General features: G+C 43.4%; 1 long non-coding RNA gene across 1 annotated transcript; it reads left to right on the forward strand.

Moving 5' to 3' along the window:
• Positions 1-4,069: 4,069 nt before the first annotated feature.
• Positions 4,070-6,101, forward strand: LOC124264960. The gene is made up of 3 exons (XR_006895296.1): positions 4,070-4,175; positions 5,641-5,696; positions 6,036-6,101. It is a non-coding gene; the product is annotated as an uncharacterized LOC124264960 (long non-coding RNA).
• Positions 6,102-11,950: the final 5,849 nt, after the last annotated feature.

Consider the following 11,950-nt stretch of genomic DNA (forward strand, 5'->3'; position numbering starts at 1 on the left):
TTGACTTTGTCGTTACCGATGAGGACGCGGGTGTCAACGGAGAGTACAGTATCAACATCCTATCGCCCACCAACGTCGGCAGCATGTACAACATCACTGGAACAACGCTCTACGCCAACCCTTCCAACATCGACTATGAAGCCCTTGCCAATACCGACTATAAGCATACGTTGACGGTGGTTGCCATAGATACTCCAGTGGACGGACAAGCGTTGACGGGAACGGCATTAGTCACCGTGACGGTAACACAGAACAAACACTAAACAGAGACAATGAATATCAGACATCATTTCACTGTTTTATCTTAAGAAAGTTCTCTATGTAAAGAATGGAATAATTCAGAATTCATAGTTAAAAGTTGAAATTTTATAGAGAATACTTGATTGGCGACATTTATAGCTGTATAGACTTGATATGTGAAACATTTTCAGAAGTCTGATACAATTTTCTACTCAATCATCAAATTCTGAACAGACTGAATATATGGAACAATAGCGATATATATATGTGTGTGTGTGTGTGTGTGTGTGTTCGTGCATGTGCGCGTGCGTGCGTACGTACGTGCATTATGGATGCACAATCAACAGTGTTCTGCTTTTAAAGGCTTCATTCTTTTCAGGATCAATTTGTTGTATCTGTTGACAATCCCACCTCGGCAACCATTTTGATAAGAGTTATTTTCTCTCATAACTGAGCCTTTTGTTATATATTGTTATAGGATGCAGATGCTTCATGTGCAGAATAGCGTTATAACATTTTCCTTCCATTTTACATAACGAACCAGCAACCAAATTTGACCTTCACATACCTGAAAATTTTCTCATTTTAAAAGCAGTTCCTACGAAAGAATGTATCAATAAAATGCAAGTTTTATGTATGTAACAATCGGGCTCGCAGACTTCCGATCGAATTTTAAAACGTCGAAAACTTGAAATTGAATAAATTATGCATTTTTTTCCACAATTGCTGATAGCCATTTCCGCACATCACTTTTTGATACCGCATGTTGTTTGCTATACACGGGTTCACGATTTATGCATCACTACGCATTGTCACCTTTAGCGCCGCAGCTTTTGCAACTTTTGTCCTACGTCCAAAATTCATGACCGGTGAAGATCCGGGTTAGAACTGGTCTTCAGTAACCCATGCTTGTCGTAAGAGGCGACTAACGGGATCGGGGGGTCAGGCTGGCTGACTTGGTTGACACATGTCATAGTATCCCAACTGCGTAGATCGATGTTCATGCTGTTGATCACTTGATTGTCTGGTCCAGATTCGACTATTTACAGACCGCCGCCATATAGCTGTAATATTGCTGAGTGCGGCTTAAAACTAATCTCACTCACTCACTCCAAAATTGACGACATGTGGCTTTTGGCTTGATTTCTTGTAATGACAAATAGAAAGCGATATATATTGCCATTTAGGTGGATCCAACAAATGAGTTCACGCCTGAGTGGATGGAACCCGTCGTTGACGTCAACGGAAAATTCCCCAACGTGACGGTTATGGAGTCGGTTCCGTTTGGTTCCTTGGTGGCCAATTTCACCGCCGAGGACGGAGATGATGGGAAAGACGGAAGGATCGTCTACGAGATACGGTCAATTACCTCGAGTAGGTTTGCTAGGGCCGTTTTGGAAAATATAACATGAATTGACAGTCAGACTGATATGCAAGTAATAGTGAGTGAGTGAGTATGGTTTGACGCCGCTTTTAGCAGCTTCACGACCTAAGGAGTAGGGTGGGACTCCAAAAGTAGGCGGTCCACTTTGTGTCCATACAGGGAGTCGAAGTCGGCTCGTGGTGTTGACAAGCCGATGCTTGAACCACTGGGCTACTCCACAATACCCGCCTTTCCACACCTACCCCGACTATGCTCCTGTAGGTATTTACATAATTAATATGGCACACTGGTTTGTTCTCAAGTGTTTGTTCTTAAGGCGGTGGCGTAACCTTTTGGTAATGTCTAAAGTTCATTTCTGGTGTCACACCCTGGAATGTTGTTAAGAGCGGCGCAAACCAATACTGGCTCAATCGTTTTTTTGTTGACTGCCAGAAGTGGGGTCAAGCCGTAAGTCACTAAAAGATATTTGACGCCTTGGTTCAGCTGTTTAAAAACAGCACTAGGTTTAGAGGTTGAACGGTGTTTTAGACCCTAAGCCGTAGTGAACAAACAGTATCAGTGTCTTCCCCGTGTTGAAACACTCCTCCAGCGTTATCATTTTTAGAAAGGAGATGACACCACAACTGGCTTCGCTTATGGCACACATGTAATGAAAGATAGCGTAATGTTTCACAGAGCAGCCACAGTTCCACCGGGATGCACTGTGATGTATGTGAAGGTTGGGGCCAATGATGAGGTTGGTGTGGATATCCTCAAACTGGATTGTTCACCCAAGACTTGGACGTCAGTGCAGTGTATGAAACAACACACACCACTTCCCCACCTTTTGATGTGCGATTTAAAAAAAGTATTTTAGATATTACCGCTTCTTTCACATACACGTTGCTGCGAATAGCTGCAAAATTGCTTATGCGCCGCCATGCAATATTCACTCACTCGCATACATTCAAAGTAGATACCCTGGGCCTAGATTTTCGAAGCTCTCTTAGCGCTAAGATAGTCGTAAATTAATGTTAATGTATGGCACTTACGACTATCTTAGCGCTAAGAGAGCTTCGAAAATCTAGGCCCTGGGCCAGATATCTGATTTCCTTTACAGCGCTTGTGTTTGGATGACTGTGTTTTCTTGTTACTACAAGGTAATGGCATTCAAGAGCCGGGTGTGTTGACGATGCGGGAAAGTGACGGCGTCGGTGGGTTGTACACGTCGTCAAAGTTGGATGCAGATAGCTTGTCCTACTACGAGGTTGCCGTCGCTGCTTCTGATACTGGTGACACTCCTCGTTCCACCACCGCCACGGTCACCATCAATATTGAGTCAAATGACCCAGGTAAGTCTACCGTTTTGTAGAAAAGTCAGTAAGTTTTACCCAGCTTCAGTAATAATTATTCGAGCAATATCACGGCGGGGGACACCACAAATAGGCTTCGCACATTGTACCCATGTGGGGAATCGAATCCGGGTCTTCGGCGTGACGAGCGTACGCTTTAACCACTAGACACCCACCGCCCCGACGGCGTTGGTTATTATAGTTGATGTGGGGTTACTGTGGTAGAGTAATGGTTCAAGCGTTCGCTCGTCACGCCCATGGCCCGGGTTCGATTCCCGACATGGGTACAAGCCTATTTCTGGCATCCCCCTGCGGTGATGTTGCTGGAATATTGCTAGAAGCGGCGTAAAACCATACTCAGTCACTATAGTGGATGTGGCGACTATCCACTTATTTGAACGCTGCCGTAATGAAAGGGTTGGGTAGTGTTGGTCGCAGAGCAAACAAACCAGTCAAGTTATGAAGTGATTAACGCAGAGTTGGATCCGGTTCCTAGGAAGTTTGTTTGTTGTTTAACGCTGAAATATCCTATGATGGCGGCCTGTTTGGGCCAGACAGTCCAGTGGTTGATAGCATGACCATTTAGGATACGACTACAGTCATCAACCACGTCAACCATCCTGACCGACCGGGCGGTGGGGTAGCCTAATGGTTAAAGCGTTGGCTCGTCACGCCGAAGACCCGGGTTCGAATCCCCACATGGGTAAAATGTGTGAAGCCCATTTCTGGTGTCCCCTGCCATGATGTTGCTGGAATATTGCTAAAAGCGGCGTAAAACCAAACTCAGTCAGTCAGTCCTGACCGACCGATCCCGTTAAAGGCCCCTTACAACAAGCACCTGCTGTAGAGCTTCCAGCAGGAAATGTTGGTGGTAGTATCAATGAATGAGCATGGGTTTTAGCTGCTTTGAAAAAAACTCCAGCAATATCGCGGGAGGGACACCTGAAATGGGCTTCACACATTGAACACATTGTACCCATGTGCGGAATCGAACCCGGCTTGACGATCGAACCACTAAGCTGCCCGTCGCACTAAAAGTAGTAAAGAAGAGTGGTAATAACAGATGGTTATAGTGAGAGCAAGAGATCAGTATTTGCTGTTCCAGTGGTCACAAGTCAGTCTGGCGTGGACATGGAGACGTGGATCTTGAGGGGGTCTCTCATGCTGATGAGCGTAGCTGTGCTGACAGGGTTTGCCATGTATGCGAAGAATGCACTGGGGTGAGTATAAAGCTTCCCTGAGCTGAGTATAGAGCCTCCTTGTGGTGAGTATAGAGCCGTCCTGTGGTGAGTATAGAGCTTCCCTGTGGTGAGTACAGAGCCTCCCTGTGGTGAGTATAGAGCCGTCCTGTGGTGAGTATAGAGCTTCTCTGTGGTGAGTATAGAGCCTCCCTGTGGTGAGTATAGAGCCTCCCTGAGCTGAGTATAGAGCCTTCCTGTGGTGAGTATATAGCCTTCCTGTGGTGAGTATAGAGCCTCCCTGTGGTGAGTATAGAGCCTCCCTGTAGTCAGTATAGAGCCTCCATGTAGTCAGTATAGAGCCTCCCTGTTGTATAGATCCTCCATGTGGTGATTACAGAGCCTTCCTGTGGTGAGTATAGAGCCTCCCTGTGGTGAGTATAGAGCTTCCCTGTGGTGAGTATAGAGCCTCCCTGTGGTGAGTATAGAGCCTCCCTGAGCTGAGTATAGAGCCTTCCTGTGGTGAGTATATAGCCTTCCTGTGGTGAGTATAGAGCCTCCCTGTGGTGAGTATAGAGCCTCCCTGTAGTCAGTATAGAGCCTCCCTGTAGTCAGTATAGAGCCTCCCTGTTGTATAGATCCTCCATGTGGTGATTACAGAGCCTTCCTGTGGTGAGTATAGAGCCTCCCTGTGGTGAGCATAGAGCTTTCCCGTGGTGAGTATAGAGCCTTCAAGTGGTGAGTATAGAGCCTTCCTGTAGTGAGTATAGATCCTCCCTGTTGTGATTACAGAGCCTCCTTGTGGTGAGTATAGAGCCACCCTTTAGTGAGTATAGAGCCTTCCTGTGGTACGTTTAGAGCCTCCCTGTAGCGAGTATAGAGCCTCCCTGTGGTGAGTATAGAGCCTCCTGTGGTGATTACAGAGCCTTCCTGTGGTGAGTATAGAGCCTCCCCTTAGGTCGCTTTTAGCAATATCAAGGCTTGAGACACTAAAAATGGACTTAACACATTGTAACCATGTGGGGAATCGAACCCGGGTCTTCAGCGTGACGAGCGAACACTTTAACCACTAGACTACCCCACTGACCCTAAATCAGAGAGTTGTAACTGTGATATTAAGTATCTTAAATCCAACCTCATTCGGTACGTGTTTTATTGTAGCTGAACCTTATTGTATCTTACTGTATATATTATAGCTCCTTGTATTTAATTATAGCCTTATTGTGTTGCGTTATCTTGTATATTTCTGTAGCTAAAGCTTACTCTCCCAATAATATGGTTATTGTTTACTAAAAAAGATTTGCAAAAAACCCATTGGATGTACAAGAAACCATGAAGAGTTCTCTCACATGGCGTTTTGCATATGGCTAGGTGTATTTTATAAAACTGAAATGTAGCGGAAGGGACGTTGATTGTAACTATTGTTGCTGAGTATGCACCTGTGTAGAAATTGTTTCAGTTTAATGTTACTGGTGAGCAGTTATTTAATGTTATTGTTTTATTTCAGTCGACCAAACATGCAGCGACCAAAAATGCGGAGAATAAAAATAAAAAGGCGTCCAGGTAAGATAATTATAGTCGAACACGAACATGGCTTCGTGTCCATTAAAACTGGCAGTGCTTTTGGTTTAGTGGTAACACGAGTTACCTCCCTTGTCCTTTTTTTGCCTAATTTTAAATGTTTAAACGCTAGGTTGTTGTTTTTTATATTACTATAAAACGTTTGGGATTACACTTCCTCAGTAATGTCAGCACGCAAAGTGGGAGATCTAACCCACTCAGCTCCCACATAAATGGAAATCTGTCAACTGGTAATGCAGATCACGTATTTTCTGTACCCCCAGGGACATTTTCACAGTATTTGTTAGAGTCCATGTAAACTCTGTCTTCCATCCTTTTCAGAGAAGCTTAAAAGAAAGTTTGAAAGACATTGTGATGTCGACAAAGTGTTGTCTTTGGCGGAAGTCGTGAGTATTGACTATTGGTTATCAATTATCGATTACTACGTACATACGTTACAGAACTTCGTGTAATGGCATAACAATACAGGTATTTGTACCTTGAGGATTGCAGCCGTGAAAATCTGACAACCCATGCTTGTCTTAAGAGGCGACTAACGGGATCGGGTGGTCAGACCCGCTGACTTGGTTGACATATGTCATCGTATCCCTATTGCGTAGATCGATGCACGTGCTGTTGATCACTGGATTGTCTGGTCCAGGCTATATTATTTACTGACCGCCGAGGTAGCGGACCCTGAGACAAGCACCCTGAGGAACTTTCCAGATCTTTCTGTTTAAACCCAGTACAAGTCTATAGCACACCACTGCCTCTTCTTGAATCTACACGTACAATGTATCTCACTTGGAACACTGCTACACAATGAACAACACAGTAACAGTACCAAATAACCCCATCGGCTTCATTACCATCACTCCTTATAGTGTCATTGTATCCCAATTGCGGTGTCATTCTGTGCCAATTGCGGTGTCATTGTATCCCAATTACGGTGTCATTCTGTGCCAATTGCGGTGTCATTGTATCCCAATTACGGTGTCATTCTGTGCCAATTGCGGTGTCATTGTATCCCAATTGCTGTGTCATTGTGTGCCAATTACCTACAGGAGTGGTGGGGTTGCCAAGTGGTTAAGGCGTTCGTTCGTCATGCCAAAGACCCATACGATTCCCCTCATGGGTACAATGTGTGAAGCTCATTTCTGGTGTCCCCCGCCGTGATATTGCTGGAATATTGCTAAAAGCGGCGTAAAACCAAACTCACTTACTCACTCAATATGTGTGAAACCCATTTCTGGTGTCCCCCGCCGTGATAGCGATGGAATAATGTTAAAAGCGGCGTAAAAGTAAACTCACTCAAACTTAATTGCATAGACCTATTCTTATGTCTGGTCCAGACTCAATTATTTACAGTACGACGCCATATAGCTGGCATTTTGTTGTGTGCGACGGAAAACAGCAAACAGATCCTTGAGGATTGCATGGTTGTGTGGATGGAATCAGTTTGGTTGGGCGTCAACCGTGATGCAACAAGACTATTGCTCGCACCAAAGGAATAAGGTAACTGAGACTCTGGCCCCCTCTTCCCCGTAGCGATCGTACCGCTAAGATGATCCCATACTTTAACATAGACTTACGACTGTCGTAGCGCTACGATCGCTTTGAGGAACGGGGCCCTGATTATGGAATTTGTGATTGCAATAAACGATCCATGTCATGCATTTTAATTCCAGGAATCATGGAACGCTGAAACCATTAATTCAGGCAGGATGATTAGACCACCTCGCTGAGATTCGCTGTCGACTGATTGTAAGTCTGCATAAGAATTATCACGGCTGTGAAGCTGATATTCGAACCACTATGATTTTGCTATGGTTGATCCAGCACTGCACCCGTATCCATTAATGTTTCATTGGGTTTGATGGGTGAAAAAGGGTGTTTAAATTTATGTTTAACTTCATGACTGTAAGTATCACGATTTGAATATAGAGTATATCATAACATAGATAAATGGCATCTTCAGGTTTTGTCATGGAATACATAGATATTGAAACCGCTCTGTATTCAGATTTTGGATTGGGTACGTTTCAGTATACAAAAACGTACCTAGGGAATATATGTGTAGTACCTGTACCGACAACGACCCCTTCAGCAGTAATATCCAGAGATGGATCCTGTCTGGGCCAAGTACTGTCTCATGTAGATGACAGATTTGAATGAAAAATATCACTGTATCAAATCATAACAAATGACATTAAGTATGAATTTTATTTCAGATTGAGAGAAAAGTCGTGACGATGTCAACATTAAAATACTATTCAACATAGACCTCACCACACTTCCAGTTAAGATATATTTGAATCACATACTCAGTTTTCTATCGATCTATCTCTTATGATTGCTGTAATTATACATCGAGAATATACAAAAATGGACCGGAAATGGGCCTTTGAGCCATGTTGAAAGAAAGCCAAACAGGAGATGATCCTCGATGAGCCCCAGAAATATCAGTGCTTCCCATATTAGTATAAATCCAGTTTCACACATACATATTTTCACCTGCGGGTTTATTTAACTGCTGATCATAAAAAAATATTAATGACAATAACGATGTAATTTCCTGGTTATACGAGCACTACACTAGTGTGTAGTGGGTACTTGAATACAAATATTCTACAAATGTAGACATAAAGTTGACCTATACAGTGTTAATGATGTTGACCTATACAGTGTTAATGATGTTGCAGCTAGCTTGGGTATGTTTAAACAGCTGCTATGCGTGTACATATTGTGGATTTCAATGTTAAAAAACACCGACTTCACAGGTTTGTACCTGTGATAATTCAATTGTTATAATTTATTTATATAATGTTTACAATAATTTTATATGATAAAGAAAATGAGAAAATGATATTTTGTTTTTATTGTAAGATGAACATACGGGCCTGGTGCATCAGGATGACGTTTGTTTGTTGGTTGTCACAGAATTGTTCAGTTACATTACGGCGGATTTTAAATGTTCGAGATTTTGTTCAGAAAATCCAGTGATTGACATCGTGAGCATTGATCTACGCCGTTGTCAGCGGCAAACGTCCAGACATGTAGATATTACAGATACTTAAATGGAGAATTTCAAATGTAACTGTACCAATCATTGTTAGTCTTGCAAGTGGACGGACATGTCATTACCCTCTGAGAAATGTAGACGATACACATTCACACACACTGAAGCTATCGATTTGCTGAACAATCCGCTTTGATCAGTTCTTTGAAATGATCAGGTCCATGCTGTGCACACTGTAATATGCTGAAACTGAGTTTGGGAAAAAGCGAGTCGGTAAATCACGTCTCGTTTAAAGATGTATGGAACACATTCGTGACCAACTCGTGTTATTCCGGGACAAGCCGTTGGAGGTTACGGAAAGGGGCGAGTGGTGACGAATGGTTAAAAAGTCCAAGTAGGGCAGGTGCTGGTCTTTTGTTCGCCACTTTGCATGGTGAAACCCACGAGAACAGATATCCTGCTGATAAACCTAGACACATAATCGGGACGAACCGGGATTCAAACCAATGATCAGGGCCCCGCTTCACAAAGCTATCGTAGCGCTACGACTGTCTATGATACAGTATAGGAGTTACGACCGTCGTAGTGCTACGATAGCTTTGTGAAACGGGGCCCAGGTTTTTAACGTGCCCAAGGGAGACACTTCAAGACAGCGAATTGCGGGTAACCCGTGTCCACGAGTGAGTGAGTGAGTTTAGTTTTACGCCGCACTCAGCACTGTTCCAGCTATATGGCAGCGGTCTGTAAATAATCGAGTCTGGACCAGACAATCCAGTGATCAACAGCATGAGCACCGATCTGCGCAAATGGGAACCAATGACATGTCAACCAAGTCAGCGAGCCTGACCACCCGATCCCGTTAGTCGCCTCTTACGACAAGCATGGGTTACTGAAGATCAGTATTCTAACCCGGACCTTCACGGGTCCCGTGTCCACGAAATACGTTATGAAGATACGAGAGTGAGTGAGTCCGGTTTAACCCTTTGGTGTTACGGATGTGGCGGATGTTTTAGGTTCGAAAGTAGGACGTGGTGCAGACCAAATAGAAGTCAGCTGTAACCCCCGCACACAGAGAAGTTGTTGACATTACATCCTCATCAATAAGACATAAATTCATCTTAACCACTCGTGACAACTTTAAATGGTTGGTTGTTGTTTAACGCCGCACTCAGCAATATTCCATCTATATGGTGGCAGTCTGTAAACAATAGAGGCTGGACCAAACAATCCAGAGATCAACAGCACACGTATCGATCTACGCAATTGGAAAACGATGGCATGAGCCAACCAGGTCAGCGAGCCTGACCACCCGATCCCGTTAGTCGCCTCTTACGACAAGCATGGGTTGCTGAAGACCAACTGTAACCCAGATCTGAAAGGATCCTCGTGACTACTTTATCAACCTTGAATAACTTGTCAGTTGAAAACAACCATGTCCAAGTACAACGTTCATTGAACAATACTAACAATGACGCTGTGGAGTGTGAGTGAGTCAGTCAGTTGGGTCTTAAGCCGCTTTTAGCAATATTTCAGCAATATCACGGCGGGGAAACACCAGCAATGGGCTTCACATTATGTACCAATGTGGGAAATTGAACCCGGACTTTCAGCGTGACGAGCGAACGCTTTAACCGCTTGATACCCCACCGCTCCTGTAGAGTATAATAACAAATGGCTGTATAACGTTCTTAATGTCCAGCAGATAAATATACTATCCCCAAAAAGAAACGCATAGGCGATTTGTATTTTAAAAAATCTATTAATTACCTATTGTGTCAAATAGTCAAAATATGTAACAAAAGTGTTGATAACATGATTTTACACAACTGCACAAGTAAAATATCGACTTTACCTGAAAATGTTGATTTTGATGAGAATTCTTACAAGAATTAGAAAGGCCTCGCCACAACGCAACAGAAATCACCTTCCAGTTGAAATTGTGCAGTTAACAGCATGCACTGTCTGGCTATAAAAATCCAGATTACTTTCGGAAATTGGCATTCGTTTTGAAGGAGTTTCAAGGTCAAATCACTACGCCACGTCTTGACGCTGCGACACGGAACATCGCCATTGAAAGAATGCACGCTGGAGATTACCAATCTTCTCTTGCCAGGCGTCTGAATGTTAGTCTGAGCACGATATTACGGCTTGCAGCTCGTTACAACCAAACAGGTATAACAAATGACCGTCCCCGTACAGGCAGACCTCGAGTCACCACTGCAGCCCAAGATCGGTACATCCGGGTATTACATTTGCGTGATCGTATTGCCACGGGTGAGAGCACAGCAGCCAGGGTGCCTGGACTTCAGAGGATATCCGGTCAAAGTGTACGGAACAGGTTGAGAGAGATTGGACTGAGAGCCAGGAGACCCGACGTCGGGACCGTCACCATCGCGCTCAGCGTCTCCGTTTTTCTAAAATTATCACTTGGTTGTACAGACATTACCTTCTTCTAAACTGATGCAAAAATCATTTCCTAAAGTCTATTTGTGGACGAGTTATACATGTTTGAAAATACAACATTTTCGCAACAGATTTCTGGCATATGCGTTTCCTTTTTGGGATAGCATATGTTGAACAGTCTTTTTTCCAGATCTTCGTCAAGAGGCACGTTTGTTTTTGTTTTTTGGTTTTTTAAATAAAGACTAAATGGCGCTACATTTTTATAAAGATGATGCGAACACGACAGAGTTAAGTCTGTGTAATCTATTTATGTCAAATTCAGAAAAGAACATCACAGTTCATGACCTTACAGGGCAACGTCTTTTCATGGAAGACTTGGTATTTAAAGGGCCACTGATCCAGAGCAATTTCCGTGGACTGGTTATTTAATACCTGCATGCATTAGAAACGAGCACCACAGTTCATAACCATTCAAGGTAACGTCCTTTTACTGCAGCGTTTAATACCTTCGGAAACGAGCACCACACTTCACAAACATTCAACGTAACGATATGAAGATATGACGTAATGAACACTGGATGACGTCATAATTCACTATCACTTACAATGTACTATTGTGACGACACACTGCTCCTGAAAATAACTGGCTATAATAACAGACGGTTATATTAAGCTCGCTCTTTTATCTTATGGGTAATATAACAAGATATTAGCCATAACGTTAACACGTGGTTAAAGAATTGAGAAATTGTTTGAAATATGAATTCTGCGGGGGGAAAGGGTGCTGACGGATGAGGAATCAGATATGTAACATGACTACCAAAATCTATTACAG

The sequence above is a fragment of the Haliotis rubra genome, unplaced genomic scaffold, assembly GCF_003918875.1.
Source record: "Haliotis rubra isolate DU_JTF1 unplaced genomic scaffold, ASM391887v1 Scf951, whole genome shotgun sequence".
In the NCBI taxonomy this organism is placed as follows: domain Eukaryota; kingdom Metazoa; phylum Mollusca; class Gastropoda; order Lepetellida; family Haliotidae; genus Haliotis; species Haliotis rubra.